At 52.8% G+C, this 15,707-nt stretch overlaps 1 protein-coding gene across 9 annotated transcripts in view; it reads left to right on the top strand.

The window, feature by feature from the left end:
* Positions 1–15,707, top strand: part of TNS3 (tensin 3) — a 224,337-nt gene that overhangs the window by 47,782 nt on the left and 160,848 nt on the right. For 7 of the 9 annotated variants that reach the window (XM_027124073.1, XM_027124072.1, XM_027124071.1 and 4 more), the window contains one exon: positions 8,025–8,062. The exons of 1 other annotated variant lie outside the window; for it this stretch is intronic. The gene's annotated coding sequence lies outside the window, so the exon portion shown is untranslated. Of the gene's footprint in view, positions 1–8,024; positions 8,063–14,320; positions 14,362–15,707 lie in introns of those variants that run through there. One more of the 9 variants, XM_027124069.1, reaches the window with a different exon arrangement.

Genomic DNA, 15,707 nt, shown 5'->3' with positions numbered 1-15,707 from the left:
TGCCAGGGTTCCTGCCCTGCCACCCTGTGCTTGAATTCTCTTTTAGAGTCATTGTGAGTAACAGATGAAATGCACGAGGAACACAAAGAACATTGATTGGCTCAAGGAAGTGTCCAGTAGTGTTAGTGATGACAACCGTGTCGACGTTGTTATTCCTGTTGGTCATGGTGACATTGGTGATGGTGGAGAAGAGTTAGGTGTGTCTTCTGTGACTCGGGCTTAATATTTTTACTGTTTTTTTCTAGTTCCTTCCTGACCCTCAAGTCCCTTATTTTCACCTATTAACCTATTTTGCCACAAGTTTTTTATGTGGTTAACTTAGAAGAAAAAATGTAATTTTTTTTTTTTTTTTTTTTTTGCGGTACGCGGGCCTCTCACTGTTGTGGCCTCTCCCGTTGCGGAGCACAGGCTCCGGATGCGCAGGCTCAGCGGCCATGGCTCACGGGCCCAGCCGCTCCGCGGCATGTGGGATCCTCCCGGACCGGGGCACGAACCTGCGTCCCCTCCATCGGCAGGCGGACTCTCAACCACTGCGCCACCAGGGAAGCCCGAAAAAATTTAATTTTTAAGCAGCTGTCGTTTGCACATCGAGGCTCCCTTACCCCTACTTCTCAAACTGTAGCTACAGGGAAAGCCGCAGATGGCCGGTGAGTGATGGGTTAAGTGTCTGGTGTGGTTTGCCTTCTGCTGCTCAGAACCCCGCTGAAGTGGTTCCTACTCTGCCCTCCCCACCAGCCAGGGCTTTGAACAGGTGACCTCTCCTCACTGCTCCACCAATATCCCTCGGGTGGCTTAAGTGGCCCAGTTTCCATGGACGGTCTTGCTCCATTCCCACACTTGAGGGCACTGGCGTGGTGGATCTTGGCGTTCTAGACCTCAGCGGGTGAGTCTTTTCCTGGGTGTCGAGAATTGTGAGTTCTGCGAGATTTGGCCCCTTGGGGGAGATGGACCCAGAGAGGATGCAGTGTCAGATCAAGCCTGGATCTCATAATGGAATAGGAGAGAACAGACTGGAATGGAAAAAAATAAAGAAACGCTTCTCAATCGTAGGGAGGAGGCTGGAGGGAATGAAGGTTGAGAAAAGGAGCAAAACCGGAGGGAAAAGGGCACGGAGGGGGTTTTGTAAGGAATATTTGATAATGACTTTCCCCCTTCAGTTAACGGAACACGTATTAAGCACCCGCTAGAATAAAAAGGTGAAAAAGCTGTGACCTGTGAGGGGGGAGCTCCGAGGCTGACGGGGGAGTCCTGTCTGTCAGGCCGTCACTGTCTACCATATCCTAAGGGATAAATAGACAAAGCTTAGGGCTGGATGGGCAGATCGGTAAGTGTGATAGTCAGCGCTGCTTTGTGTCAGGTGCTGAATTAGAACCGCAGGACATGGTGGCAGTGATGACCAACAAGGCAGGGAAAAGGAGCGAGCGGCCAAGCAGTGAATGTGGCGTTGGGCCCTCTGCCCTCTGCTGTGGGCGTCCGGTCCCCCGTCACATGTAGCTGGTGACTGTGGACGCGGATAAGCTGGGGAGCTTGAGGGCAGAGGCAGGAGAAGCAGAGGTGACGCCCGGGGCTCGTCTCTCTCTTGGTAAATATGTGTAGAGTATTGTATGACAGGCCCGTAAGCCAGTGGCCTGGCTTCCCAAGGCTCCTGGAGACGTCGGGAGAATAGCAGTTCCAAGACAACGTGGAACAATGTGGGGCGTTTCAGAGCCAGACGCTCTGGGCAGCGGCTGCTATGGGAGCGGATTCCTCCCCATGACGTTGGAAGCCCCTGTTTGACCAGGGAGCCGAGTGTGGAATGCAGACCGCAGACCTGTGGAGGTGAGGATTCGTGTGTCATTAATTGCAGGAAACTCACGAGAAATGCACTGGGAACATACCCCCTCCCAGGGTGGAGAAAGGCTCCTGATGGGAAGTGCTGAGGGAGCGTCAGGGAGTCTACCCTGGACCTTGGCCTTGAGCTCAGCCCACTCTTTCGCTTGGCTGCTCTCTGCTTTTCGTGTTCGCAAGTCAATGGATGAAAAATGCTGTCTCACTTTATTAATGGTTTTCATTCGTCTGGTTATCGCTGAGGCGCAGCATCTGAAGAAATACAGAAAAGATGTCTGTCGTGTTTATTTAGTAAACCAGCCTTTCACGTCCTTGGCTCATTTAAAAACTTAGATAATTTTTCTTCTTGATTTCTAAGAATTCGTTATATTATAATATTAATCTTTCTATCATTAAATTAGGTAGGACTTTTGCGGATTTTTGATGGATGTTGACCTACAGAAACGTCAGTTCCTTACCAATTCCAACTTACGTATTGCAGACATTGCGAGCAGTTGCTTGCCTGATTTTGTTTGTGGAGTGTTTGTCACGTGAAAGTTTTAAGGTTCCGCTTATTCAAATCTACCCGTCATTTCATTTCATTTCTGTTTTTGTTCCTATTTAAGAATGCCTTCCCTTCTCTATGGTCGTAACGATGTTCTACCGTACTTTATTCTAATATCCATTTCTGCTTTTCCAGTTCTCATCCAGTTTCACAATTTCATGGTTGATTCATCTGGAATTCATGTTATTTAGGTTATTTTTCATGAGCGAGCTGGTTTTTCCAGCATGATTTATTGTGGAGCTCGTCCTTTTGTAACTGAGTATGACGATGTCTTTCCCCTATGCCGCGTTCTCACATGAGGACCAGCCCATGGCACATGTCTGTTTTTACAGAGTTTGTACTGTACATAGTTTTATATCTTTTCACCTTGCCTGTTATAAGCATTGTCACATATTAGCTCTTTAGAAGTTATGATTTTTCAATAGTACTCAATATTTTATTTGTGGATATAAATTTTCTTCTTTATTGCTTCAGTAACTTCTTTTTTCATGGCAGAAACGAGTCTTTGGTATCCCTTTGTCCTACTCCTCATTACGTACAATGAAAGGAGTGGCATTGTTTTGCATCTATACATATGGCGTATGCTTTGTGTGACTTAAGAGGCTGGATCTTCCTAGCTGTTTCTGCATTCAGTGTTTTTCCCCACGGTATCAGTTAAAGTTCTTCAGCAAAAAAGAACCAACAGGATGTATACGGAGAAGGAAATTTACTGTAAGGAATTGGTCCACACAGTATGGAGGCTAAGTCCCACCTGTAGTCGGCAAGCTGTGACCCAGGACAGCCACTGTGTAGTTCCTTTCTGAGTCCTAGTCCCAAGACAGGAGAAGACCGATGTACCAGCTTGAAGACAGTCAGGTAGGGAGAAAGAATTCTTTCTTACTCCCCCTTTTATTCTGTTCAGACCCTCAGTGGAGTGGATGAAGCCCACCACATTGCGGGGGACAGTCAGCTTCACTCAGTCTGCAATTGCCAATATTTTCCTTATCCAGAAACACCCTCCCAGACACACCCAGAATAATGTTTAAGCAAATATCTGGGCATCTTGTGGCTTAGTGAAGTTGACACCTAAAATTATCCATCAGAAAACATGGACAAAACATTGTACTGGTTGAAGTATTTGAAGAAAATCCAGCTCTATACAGATACGTATTTGGAAAAGAAAGCATATTCTCTTCTGATATTACACCAAAAATCAAATGCTAGTTTCTTGAAGTTTAGTTTCCAAAGAAGACATGTAAGTGGCCAACAGGTACATGCAGAGATGCTCTACATCACTAATTCTGAGGGAAATGCAGATCAAAACCATGATGAGATAACACCTCGCGCCCGTCAGAATGGCTGTCATCAAGAAGACAAGAAAAAACAGGCTTTGGCGAGGATGGAGAGAAAAGGGAGCCCTCATACACTGGTGGTGGGAATGTAAATTGGTTCAGCCACTGTGGAAAACAGTATGGAGGTTCCTCAAGAAGTGAAAAATAGAATTACCATATGATCCAGCAATTCCACTCCTGGGTATAGATCCAGAGGAGACAAAATCAGCATCTTGAAGAGATGTCTGCACTCCCGTGTTGATTGCAGCATTATTTACAATAGCCAAGACATGGAAACAACCTAAGTGTCCATCAGTGCACGACTGGATAAAGAAAATGTGGTGGGTGTGTGTATGTGTGTGTGTATAATGAAATATTCAGGTATAATGGGTGGGCCTTGAGGGCATTATGCTAAGTCAAACAGAGAAAGATAAATACTGTATGGTATCATTTATATGTGGAATCTGAAAAAAAAGAAAACTCATAGAAACAGAGAGTAGGAGAGCGGTTGCCAGGGACTGGGGGCTGGAGAAATGGAGAGGTGTTGGTCGAAGGGTACAAACTTTCAGTCATAAGGCGAATTGGTTCTGGGGATGTCATGTACAGCGTGGTGCCCGTAGTTAACACCACTGTTCTGTGTACTTGCACGTTGCTGAGAGTGTAGCTCTTAAGTGTTCTCACCACACACACAAAATGGTAACTATGTGAGGTGATGGATGTGTTAATTGACTCGACTGTGGTAAATGTTGCAGTGTGTATGTATGTCAGATCATCATACTGTACACTTTAAATACATACAACTTTGTCAATTATACCTCAGTAAAGCGGAGAAAAAACCAGCAAAGTAGGAGCTGCCAGTTGCTGGCTCCTGAGAAAAGGGGTAGAGGAGAAGCTGACGGTCAGAGTAAACGTGTACATTTTGTCTTTTCATGTACATTTTGGCCTCTGCAGTTAGGGGGGGTGCATTCTGTTGGGGAAGTTCTGGTGCCTTCCGGGGCCTTCCTTTATCCTGGGGGCTGTGCTGCACAGAGGGGCAGTCGGGTGAAGAGACTCCCGCCCTGTGTGGTCCTGCTGGGCACTGGCTTCTGAAAGCGGACTCGGAACAGAGAAGGGTCGTACGCCGTTGTCCAGGGAATGACACCCCAGGTCTTATCCATGAGCTCCAGGCTCCCATCAGGAATTAGGCAGAAGATCTGTAGCGCCTTTGTGGGATATGGTGACATTTGGTGGTGGCTGTGGGATGAGAACTGTGATCAGACTGTCCATGGTGGGCGCTCAGTCTGTTAGCCTCTGTCCCTCCTGTCATGTCGCTGTTTCGGGAAGCTGGAGGTACACAACAGATGATACCTTCCCTGGATGAGCTTGGCCTGGTCAGGAGATATGGACGCACAGAAACTACTTTGAAATGATGCACGATGGGATGGGTGCTGGAGGGAGAAATGTGGCCAGGGCTCCCGCAACCCTGTCAGGCACTTAGCCTTGCCTGGCGGGGCAGGGTGGAGGGAGGGAGGGCTTCCTGGAGGAGGCGGCGGCACTCGCAGTCTGAGGAGGGTGTGTCCGAGGTGCTGGAGCCGGGGAGGCTGGGAGTGCTGGATGTCGCATCTGTGCTGAGGAGCTGCCCTTGCTACTGTGGGCAACAGGATTGGAAACTGGGTCTGGACGCTGTTCCCATCAGTGTTTATAATATGTTGGAAAGGCAGTGTGTGGCGGGGTGAAAAGTGGGGGCAGATACGGGCTGGAATGCCAGCCTGCAGAGGCCCTGCTGGGTCCTGGCACTTGCCCAGTTTCTCTCTGACGGTGGTCCCGAGGATTGAAGGCAAGGAACACGTGGGAAGCATTTCGCTTGGGGTCGCCCACAGCTCCCACAAGCTGAGGGTGAATTGCTACTCCGAGGAAAACCTGAGGGGCCATCCACGCTGCTGGCATTTGGGTGGAAAGTTCATAATACCGTGGGGTCACCTGATTACATCCCAGGAACGGTGGGTTCACCTCTCAGGACCCCCGCCTTAGCGCGCGGGTGGTTTATGCAATTCACTATGATCAGTTAAGCTTTGTGAATGTGATGATTTGCCCTATGACGGCCTGAGGCTCTCTCGTGGCCCAGTGGGCCGTCCACCATGAATGTGTCACACCGCTGTCATCCTGCTTTCCACCGACCACAGCCCTTTTTGGGTTGGATTGGTTTGTCGATCTGCTGCTGCATAAGCAGTTACCCCAAAGTTAGTGACTTACCGTGACAGTAGGTTCTCTTCTCACTGCTTCTGTGGATCAGGAATTTGGGAGTCACGTGGGCCGGCAGCGCTGGCTCAGGATCCCTTGAGAGGCTGCCTCATCTGAAAGCTCTCCCGAGGCCGGAGGACCCACTTCCCAGCTGGCTCCCTCGCACGCACGGCTGGCTGGCAGGGTGGAGCTGCCTGCTGGCGGGAGGTCTCAGTGCCTTCAGGTGGGCCGCCTCCCCAGGGCTGCCTCAACGCCTCACAGCTGGGCCAGGCTCCCCTCAGAGGGGCGATCCGGGAGACCAGGGCGGAGGTCACTCGCCATGCCCTGTGCCATCCTGCCTCGGCGCACGACCAGCTCTGTCACTGTGAGGGGACTGTGCGGGGTCACAGGTGCCAGGAGGATCCCTGAGGCCATCTCCTGGCTGACAGCCGTGGGAGGTCGTGCTCCTGTCCTGCCTGCTGAGTGGACAGGCCTGCCCCATCCAGCGTGTGTGGACAGAGCTTCCTTTGGGGCAGGGGGAAGTCTTCACCTGTATTTCTGCTAATTTTCACTTTCCCAAAGGCCAAAGGGCCCCTCAACTGCCTTTCTCTCTATCTCAGTCCTTCCGGCTGGCCTCTGGCCCCTGGCTGTCCTCTGTCTGAGATTTTAATCTGGTGTGAAAGCCTCTTTTATTCCCATGGTCAGCTTATCTCAATTAGAAAATCACTCATCGCCTTTGCGGGGGGGGGAAGGGGGGACCCGTTAGAAAATGTAGAATAAATATTTGTTTTTGTGAATAATTTCACAAACCTCAGATGCACAGAGAGAGTTCAAAAAATAGATCTTGCAAAGATAATAACCCTGGCTCTTCCCTGCTGGAGTTCCGGGGACCACCCCCCAGGCATGGGCTGTTTTTGTTACTTTGTTGTACCCTCATTCGGGCCCAGGTAGACTACGAGTTCCGGCTTTCTGTCCTCAGCTCATACACAAGAGAGGGGGAAGATACGGTATGTGTGGGGGTGTTGGTGAAAAGTTTGGGCCTCGAAGCGCTAACCAGGATTTTGGGCCCGTCTCCTGCCCTCCAAGGCCTTATTCTTCCAGGACCACACACTTCTATACGTTGACATTGTGCTTTGCAGTTTCAAAGCAGCGTCCCGTGAACGATTCCGTTTTGGCATCACGATAACCCTGGGAGAGGAAAGAGGCCCAGAGAGGTCACTGGTCCTGCCTAGAGCAGCCCAGCTGGACAGGGCCAGGAAGCCCCCAGGTCCCGTGCCCCTAAGCCCAGGTCCCTGTTCCCCATCTCACAGCTGCCCCACGGGTTCGCCAGATGGATGCCCGCTTGGAGCCCACATGGGAGCTTGCACTGGGCTTATCTGGTGCAGTGGCTTCATTCTGTGCTGTCTCGCTGTCCTGCTGCCTCTGCCTGGAAGCATCGGCAGGCAGGCCCCCGTGCCCCGAGCCACCGCGGTGTGGGTGAAGCCTTTCATGTCCTGTCAGCACAGCTGCAGCCTCTGGACGGCGGGCCTGTGAAATCCACATTGGTTCCGGCTCTATCTGCATTGTTAGGGCCTCCGAACCAACACATGCCTCTCTCAGTCCACACAATGGCCTGGGTTGAAGGATCCCCTGCAGGAATTTAGACGTGGATTTGTTCTGACAGTCAGTTCTTAAGTTGTCCGGAAGTGGAAGGAGCGTGGAACTCAAATGTCCAATTTCTGACTAATTTAAAGGCGCCAGTCCTGAGTCTTCTGGGGCACTTTCAAGTTTCTCTCCTTTCTTCAGGGAGAAGCTGTAATTTCCAGCCAAACACGGATGCTTTCTACTGCTCAGGTTCACCGCCTTTCTCCTGCAAGGCCCTGATTTGGCCGCCTGAACCCCTGGAAAAGCCAGTGTGTTTGTAACTGCTCCCCAGCGTCCCCACCTGCGCCCTCTGGGCCGTCGCTGACGCTGCAGAGGGTGGCTGGGTTCTTGGACGCCGTGTCCATCCATCCCACACTCCGTTGAACTCGGCGTCGTGTCTAAGGTGTCTAAGTGAAAAACCTCCCTCAGTCCGGACGTTCTCCAAGGATTGAGAATTTGGAGATGCAGAAAGTACTGAGAGACTGCTCAGCACACACACATTCTTTCTCCTTCTCTTGCAGCCTGCAAGTACTCCTGCCACAAGAAATGTGAAGCCAAGGTAAGTGTTGCATTGCTCTCCCATGGGGCTTCTGGAGCCGAATTGGCCCGCGTTGAATGATGTACATGGGAGGGGACTGCTTTGGACCGTGGCCACAGAAACGGAACGCTTAAGAAACGGCTGCTAGATGCTTTTCGATAGGGTGTATAGTTTTCATCTGAAGAATAAACTGAGGAGCTATGAAATCCATGTTTTTAATTATAGAAAAATAGCTCTTAAGAATTTGGTTTCAGATAAGAATTCGGTAATTTTGTCCTGGCCATCTCACAGCCCTTTCTCCACAACAAATGATCCCTTCTTTCCAATCACATCGACGTACTGCTTTTTTTAGTGGCAGAGAGGGGGTGGGGATAGGGGTGAGGGCACATGCCTGGCCTTGAGAATTTTTCTGGCTTCTTTTCTGAGGGTAGTTCATAGATGGGCTGGGGTTTTCAGGCTGTCATGGACGTCTGGGGACCCTGAATCACGGAGTCCTGCGTTCCCCGGTAGTGTGGCCCTACAAAGTGCTTGAGGCCTGGGTGTGCTGGGTTGGGTGTAAGGCTTTGATTAGTGGGGAACGAGGAGGCCTGGAAATGGCATATGGAAGCTGCAGGCACCCCTAGACGGGGCCCTGGTTTTCTACGCAGGTCCAGGTGTCTGCACCTCTCACGCTTTCCAGGTACGATGTTACCTTCAGTGGAGCCAGGGCCCACGCGTCGCTCCTTGCTGACTGGCCGGTCCCACCTTTGTGGGACCCCCTCAGGTGCCCTGCAGGCTGCCCCTGGTGGGTGGAGGTCCAGGGAGATGGGGTTTTAGAGAGTCTTGGGATTTTGCTGCTGCTCTGGACCTCACGGCTCAGCCTCTCCTGAGAATTTTCGACTGGTCCTTGGGCTCCGAGTGGAAGGACCGTGTGCTGGACGCGGGCTTCGTAGAACTGTGGGCTGGCTTCACGTGCGTGCGTTCTCCCTGTGAGGACCAGGATCCTGCTTTCCTCCACTGTCCCTGCGATCCACACAGGCGCGCACGTGAAGTCACACACATGCACACGCTTCACGTTCATACGGGCACTCACACACAGTCCACACTCACACGTGCCCACATACACGCACACACACACACACATCACACACATGCACGCAGTTTACCCGCACGGGCACACGCACACACAGATGCACACGCACAAAGCTAGAGAAATTACAGGTGGGTCTAGCCCTGCTTTTTTTTTCAAGAAAGAGATTCAATGACTTTGCTTATTAAACTTCTCATCATGGAGCATTTGGGACACATGCAGAAGTGGCGAGGCTATAGGATGGAGCTCTGCGCTGCACTGTTATCCAGCCCCCAAGCCGGCAGCGCCCTTGCCCCCGTCTCTTCCGAGGTGTCACGTGATGTGTGTCTTAGTCGTCTCAGGATCAGGCCACGCGGCGGAGCTCTGGGACATTTCTGCTGTCACTTGCGGTCTCACTGTGGAGAAGGCTTCGCCTTTCTGTCCAAGGCCAGGCATTCTTACTCACACTGACCTCTGGGCAGGACTGATTTCTGACCTTGGTTTTTCTAGGTCTGCTTTGCCCACAAATTGCTTGTCTTTCCAGTGTGCTGTGTACTTTAAACCTAAGTGACTGTGTCAGAGCAGAGATTCCTGCATGCAGTGGAGGTGGGGAAGATGCCACTTTGGGGAATACTTCGGATTTCCCAGAGGGTTTTCCCCCGTCTGCCTGCCGAGGGTTTGGACGCGCCCCCAGCCCCCGAGGGTCCCAGTTGCAGCAAGCCTTGTCCTGCGGAGCTCGTGCCTCGTCACCCCGGTGGGGCGGACGGTGGGGAGAGCCACTGCCAGAGCCCTGCTTGTCCCGTGTCATGCTGCACGTGTGAGTGTGCGTCGTCTGCACGGGCCTCCTCCCATGACACTCTGCCTGGCCCGGCCATTCTTGACCCGCAGCTGCAGACTGAGCCCTGCTGCCCTTGGCACTGTTTCTCAAAGGGGGCCCTGTGCCAGCTACTTAGGGGATTGAATTCTTTGGTTCAAAGAATATTCCAAAAGTCTTAACTATCACTGATTATGGCATTTCTAGCCACAGTAATTGGCAGTTTGCTAGGGATAGATAAGCTTTTATTCTTATTAGATCATGGTGGAGGGGGAAATGTATCCGTAGTCATTTTTTTTTTGGATAACGCAGCTTTGAATGGCAGGAGAGAATGCCACTAGCAATAACAAAGACTCTTCTTATTCCAAAACTATAATGCCATTGCTGCTGAGCAGACGAGGGCCGCCCCTGGAGATAAGCACGGGGTTGGGGGTAGGGCAGCTCAGTCTCCCAGGAGCTGAGACGCAGCTCCCGCAGACGGCTGGGTCCTTGATCACCACACGTCTGTGCCTAACCGTGCGTGCCCGGATTTCTTTGAGACTGAGAAAGCTTACGTGAAGCTTTGGTCAAAAACACAGGCTTTGGCCTAACGTCTGGCCCATCCATCCACTTACTGACTTGGGGATGATATGGGCTGTGGGTCCTCTCTGCGCTGGGAATACCGAAGGCGAGGGCACGGCACGAACCCCGGAGCGTGTTCGTGTGCGTTTAACCCCGCTGGCGTTGTCGTTGCCCTGCTGCTGCCAGGGCCACCATCAGAGGCTCCCAGCCAGGCCCGGGATGTCCTCTTGGTAGAGCAGGAGATGTGGGAGGAGAGGGCCATCCTGCAGAAAAGGGGCTGAGCTATGGACTGGGGGCTCAGGCAGGGAAACGGAGCCTTGAGCTAGGACCGAGGGCACTTTCTTCCTGGCCGTCGGGTAGTATGCCCCCCACCAGGGGAGGCCATGCGGTCCCAGGGTACACGGAGGCAGAGACCTGGGCTTTCATCCTCCTTGTCTCCTGGAGCAAGTCCGGTTCCCCAGAGCCTCAGTTTCTTCATGCATAAAATGGGTCAATAAAAACTTCTGCAACCCACCTGAGACAGCTTGCTTTTAGCTGTTAACTGTGGTAGTAGTAATTATTTAAATTTTAAGGAAGCAGAATAATTTACGTATAATTACTGGAAAGTTTGGAATTCTAACTGTCTTGCTCCCTGGGAGGCTGTGGTTGTTCATGGGTGCCACATGAGCTGTTTGGGCAGAGTGACTTGGTTTTTTTTTTTCCTGGCCCCTGGTTGACTCCCTGGCAAGAGAAAAGAGGAAGTAGGAGAAAGAAGGCTGTTTCAGGAAGGCAGATGTTGGTGCCGAGACACTTGGGGGATGGGGGTGCGGCAGAGGGGGTGTTCCTTGAGCTTTGGTGCACTGGCGAGAGCACCGTGCCTCCAGCAGGTTTCCGCACATGTGAGGCCCCGCATAGGGGCTGAGCCGGCAGAGCTGGAGCGCACACGCAGTGTGGAATAGCCCTCTCTGCCCTGAGCTGCCTGCCGCCGGCTCAGAGACTGTCCTCGGACCCCCTGTGTCCCGTCCCTGGCCTGCACAGCACACAGCCCGGGGCCAGCTGTCCTCTTCTCTTTCTGAGCCTGCCTTGACGGGGCGCCTTGTTGGAGATAAAGACCAGGACTGCAGGTGCTGCCACTTGGTTTCCGGACAGGAGAGGATTCCCGGGCTCGGCTGGCTTCTTCGTCCGTCCACCATGCGGTAGCTCCGCTGCCCACTTCCACCTCCCGCTGCCCACTTCCACCTCCCGCTGCCCACTTCCACCTCCCGTAGAAGCAGAACTCTTTGTCATGGGCTCCTCTCCCTGAAGAGAGACCATGTGAGGCAGGTGTGGCTCTGGGGGACCCCAGGACCCCTGGGGCCTCTCCTACCTCGGGACCCCTGCAGGATCTGCTGTCGTCACCTCCTCTGCCATGCTGGCCCCTCGGCCCAGTGACCCCAGGTTCTGGCTGTGGCTGATGCAGGAGCCTCAGTGACCTCATCAGACAGGCTGGCTTCAGATGGCATCTCTGTGCCATGGGAAGGACGAGGGCCACAGCCTGCGACTTCCTCGTAGACCACCCTAGACGTCTCTCCTGGGTGTCTACAGCTACCCACCGGCTTCATTCATGAGTTTTAACCATTAACTTACATGTCTGGTCATTAACCTTTGTCTGCAGACAGCTCTCTTCTCCGAGTAACAAGGGCAGCAGCTTCCCCTTTGGGGCCTGCTGTCCCAGGCTTTGTCGGCCAGCCCCTCCCTTCACTGGATGAGCAAACAGAGACCCCCGGTGGTGAAATGACTTACCCACTGTCACCTGGCATCCAGGTGCCAGGGTTCAAGGGTGTTGGGCTTCCAAGTTCAGGTTTTTGCCGCCCCATGTATTTTCGCTCTTCACGGATCAGCCGTGGAGCTGATGCGGGCCTGTGCACCTGGTGCAGCTGCTCTGATGCCTCCAGAGCCCCCCTTGGGAACTCCAGCCCCGTGGCCAGCTTCCCTGAGACACCCACACGTAGGTATGGGCAAGGCTCCCCCTTGGCTCGGGGGTCGAGTCCTTCCCTGTCCCGCGTCTTCTTTCTCTGCCGTGAAGGATGCCCTGAGGATCCGTGCCCCCTGCCTGCCCCCTCCCACACGGCTTTGCTCACCTCACATCCATGGCATCTTCTGAGACCCCAGCCCTCCCCGGAGACACAGGCGGGAGCAGTTCCTGTCAGCCGTGCGGGGCCCGCGCTGACCGGGGTGCGTGGGCACGTCCGATGGCCTTGCCGCTGGAGCTCGGCGCCTCCCTGCACAGAGGAGGTGGAGAAGCCAGCCTGCCCGAGCGCTGAGCCCCCAGCCCCGGAGGGCCTGGCACTGCCCCATCTTCATGTCCAAATCCTACTGTGCCTCGAGGCCCCGAGGCCCTTGCTCCCCAGAAGCCCACCAGCCTGGGCGAAGCGCCCCATCCTTCCCGGCTCCAGGGCCGCCTTCTCCCTGCCTGCTCGGGGCCTTCGGGGGCATTTGGGGAAGGAATGGGGGCGGGGAGTCTGTCTCTACCTCCCCACAGGATGTTGGTGATGACCTTTCTTTCCTGGGACACAAATCGTTTCCTGGGAACAAATGACCTGAATTAGTAAAAAGGAAAGAGTGAGAATGTTTTCCTAACACTCCCGGTCGGTCGAGCACAGAGCCTTGTGACGGTCCGTGTGTTCATCACCCCAGGCCCCCACATACACAGGCAAGCCTGAGAGTCTCCTGTGAAGCACGATGGCTGACTGTAATCCAGCAGGGTGGTTTGGGGATGACGTGAGGTCAGAGAGCTCAATATCTAGCCCGTGAGTGGCTTCTGACCTGGGCTCGGAAGGAACAGAAATCAGCTACGGTATTGAGGGATGAGCAGTAACGTGCTGAGCCTTTGCTTTGCTATCTTTGATCGTCACAGCCTCCCTTGGAGGGCGTCGTGTCCTTTGTCCCAGCCTTACAGGTGACCCTGGAACTTGAAATAGTCACCCCACCCGCCCCGGGGATAGGACCTGAGAGCCCTGTCCTACGCTGCCCGAGCTGCAAACCCTGGCCTGGCCTCTCTGCCCTCTCAGTGAATGTTCACACTTCTCTTCCCTCCTCCCACCCCTTGCCCTAAGGCAAGAGGAGGTTAATCTTCGAACTGCCCAATTCAACAAACGCTTCCTGATTTGCTGTCGTTCAGGCCCTGGGCTGGGTGCCCCCGTGTAGCTTGCTGGACCGCAGGTCCATCTTGGCCTGCTGTAGGACCACCCAGGGAGGCCAGTCCTGGTAGAGGATTCCAGTTACCCACCTGTGGTAGACAGATGTTGCCTCTGTTTTGATGCTTGGCTGTTGACTTTTGTTTGATTGTTTTTTATTAATAGTAAAATAATAAAATCGAGGGGAAGGTACGAAGAATTTACATACTCTCACAGAACCCCTCTTACCATCAACCTCCACACAGGTGTGGTGCATTTGTTCCAGTCTATGAGCCCGTATCCAGGCGTTACTATTAACTGAAGTCCATTGTTTACATTAGGGTTCACTCTTGGCGTTGTTCCTTCTGTGGATTTCAACAAAGGTATAATGACATAGAATAGTTTCACTGCCCTAAAAGTGCTTCCCCTCTTCATCCCTCCTCCCCCATAACCCCAGGCAACTGCTGATCTTTTTACCATCTCCATAGTTTTGCCTTTTCCAGGATGTTATATACTTGGAAGCATACAGTGCCTAGCCTCTTCAGACTGGCTTCTTTCACTTAGTGAAATACATGTAAGTTTCCTTCATGTCTTTTCATGGCCTGATAGCTTGTTTCTTTTTAGTGCTGAGTAGCATTGCATTGTCTGGATGTACCAGGGTTTATTTATCCATTCAACCACTGGATGACATCTCAGTTGCTTCTGTGTCTTGTTTTTTATTTTTGCCCGTTGTCACTGGGGTCAGAAGAGCCATTAAGCCCTGGTAAGCTCTGCCCTTCTTCTGGGCATTATTGTTTCTTTTCCCGTTCAGATCCCTTCCCTGATAGGCTGTCCTCACTGATCCTTGTTTGACTCATTACAACTAGAAGAAAAGTCACCTTACCCATTTCACGCTGCTAAAGGTACATTCACGGCTGTGGTTCTTGCCCCACTGGAAACGGTTACTCTGAGGCCAGAGTTTGGGGAATGGCCTCCATGTGCCAGTTCCTACCAGGGGGTTCTGGGTCTGCTTTTCAGTCAGCAAGCCATATGCAGCTGCTCTAGGAAAGTGCTATTTTATATAAACCTGGCAATTTTCTTTGTATGGGAATTAATGTTTTTAAATCCCAGATAATCTGGGCCTGAACAGCGGCGTTGGTTGTGGGGTCTTTGGGCTTGAAGGTGGCCGGCAGGACGGCCGTGGAGAAGCTCATCCCCTGATTAGCACTGCTCCAGGTGGTGTTGGAGCCTCCTTCCTTTCTTTTTTTTTTTTTTTTTTTTTGCGGTACCGGGCCTCTCACTGTTGTGGCCTCTCCCGTTGTGGAGCACAGGCTCCGGACGCGCAGGCTCAGCGGCCATGGCTCACGGGCCCAGCCGCTCCGCGGCATGTGGGATCCTCCCGGACCGGGGCACGAACCCGTGTCCCCTGCATCGGCAGGCGGACTCTCAACCACTGCGCCACCAGGGAAGCCCATCCTTCCTTTCTTTGGGCACTTCTCTGTGCAGGGCCCTTACCAGACCCTGACGGGCAGCACTGAATAGGCCGGCAGGCACTGTGTTCATTTTACACGGGAGGAAACAAACAGAGGCCGCTGAAGCTGGCGGTGGTGTGTAGCCAGGTGACAGGACCGAGTGGCCGTGTAGTTGACGCTCTCACTCCATCACGACTGATTTGCTCTCTAGAGCAGCCTACGTTTAAGCTATATTTATGTAGGATTCACTAGCCCTTTCCCAAAAAAGCCCAGAAGGGAATTATTATCTTCATCTGAAATTTATTTATTTTAAATAAGTCATATAATTTAAAAATAGGCCCTTCCGTTTTCTCGAAATCGTCACTTTTCGTTCCACCACGTAGTGGCTAACAGGGCAGCCTCCAGGCATACTTAACTGCACTCACCTGCCGCACATTTGACCTCCTAGCTGGTTACCGAATGGGCAGGGGTCCTCCATCCTGAGCAGGGCGCGGGGAGGGCAGCGGGAGGAAGCCCGGGCCGCTCTGGGTCCAAATGCGCTTTGTTATTTAGACTAGGACCTCTGGGGTGCCCTGGGAACCTACTTTTGAGCCACATCCTTCTCACTCCAGGCCGACTCCCCTGGAGCCAAACCCGAGGTTGGGGGAGCCCCTGGGGC

The sequence above is a fragment of the Aethalodelphis obliquidens genome, unplaced genomic scaffold (genome assembly GCF_003676395.1).
Source record: "Aethalodelphis obliquidens isolate GAN/ISIS:26980383/991018 unplaced genomic scaffold, ASM367639v1 scaffold27, whole genome shotgun sequence".
Classification (NCBI taxonomy): domain Eukaryota; kingdom Metazoa; phylum Chordata; class Mammalia; order Artiodactyla; family Delphinidae; genus Aethalodelphis; species Aethalodelphis obliquidens.
Note: the sequence above shows the minus strand (reverse complement) of the source record. Positions and strands in the feature narration are given on the sequence as shown.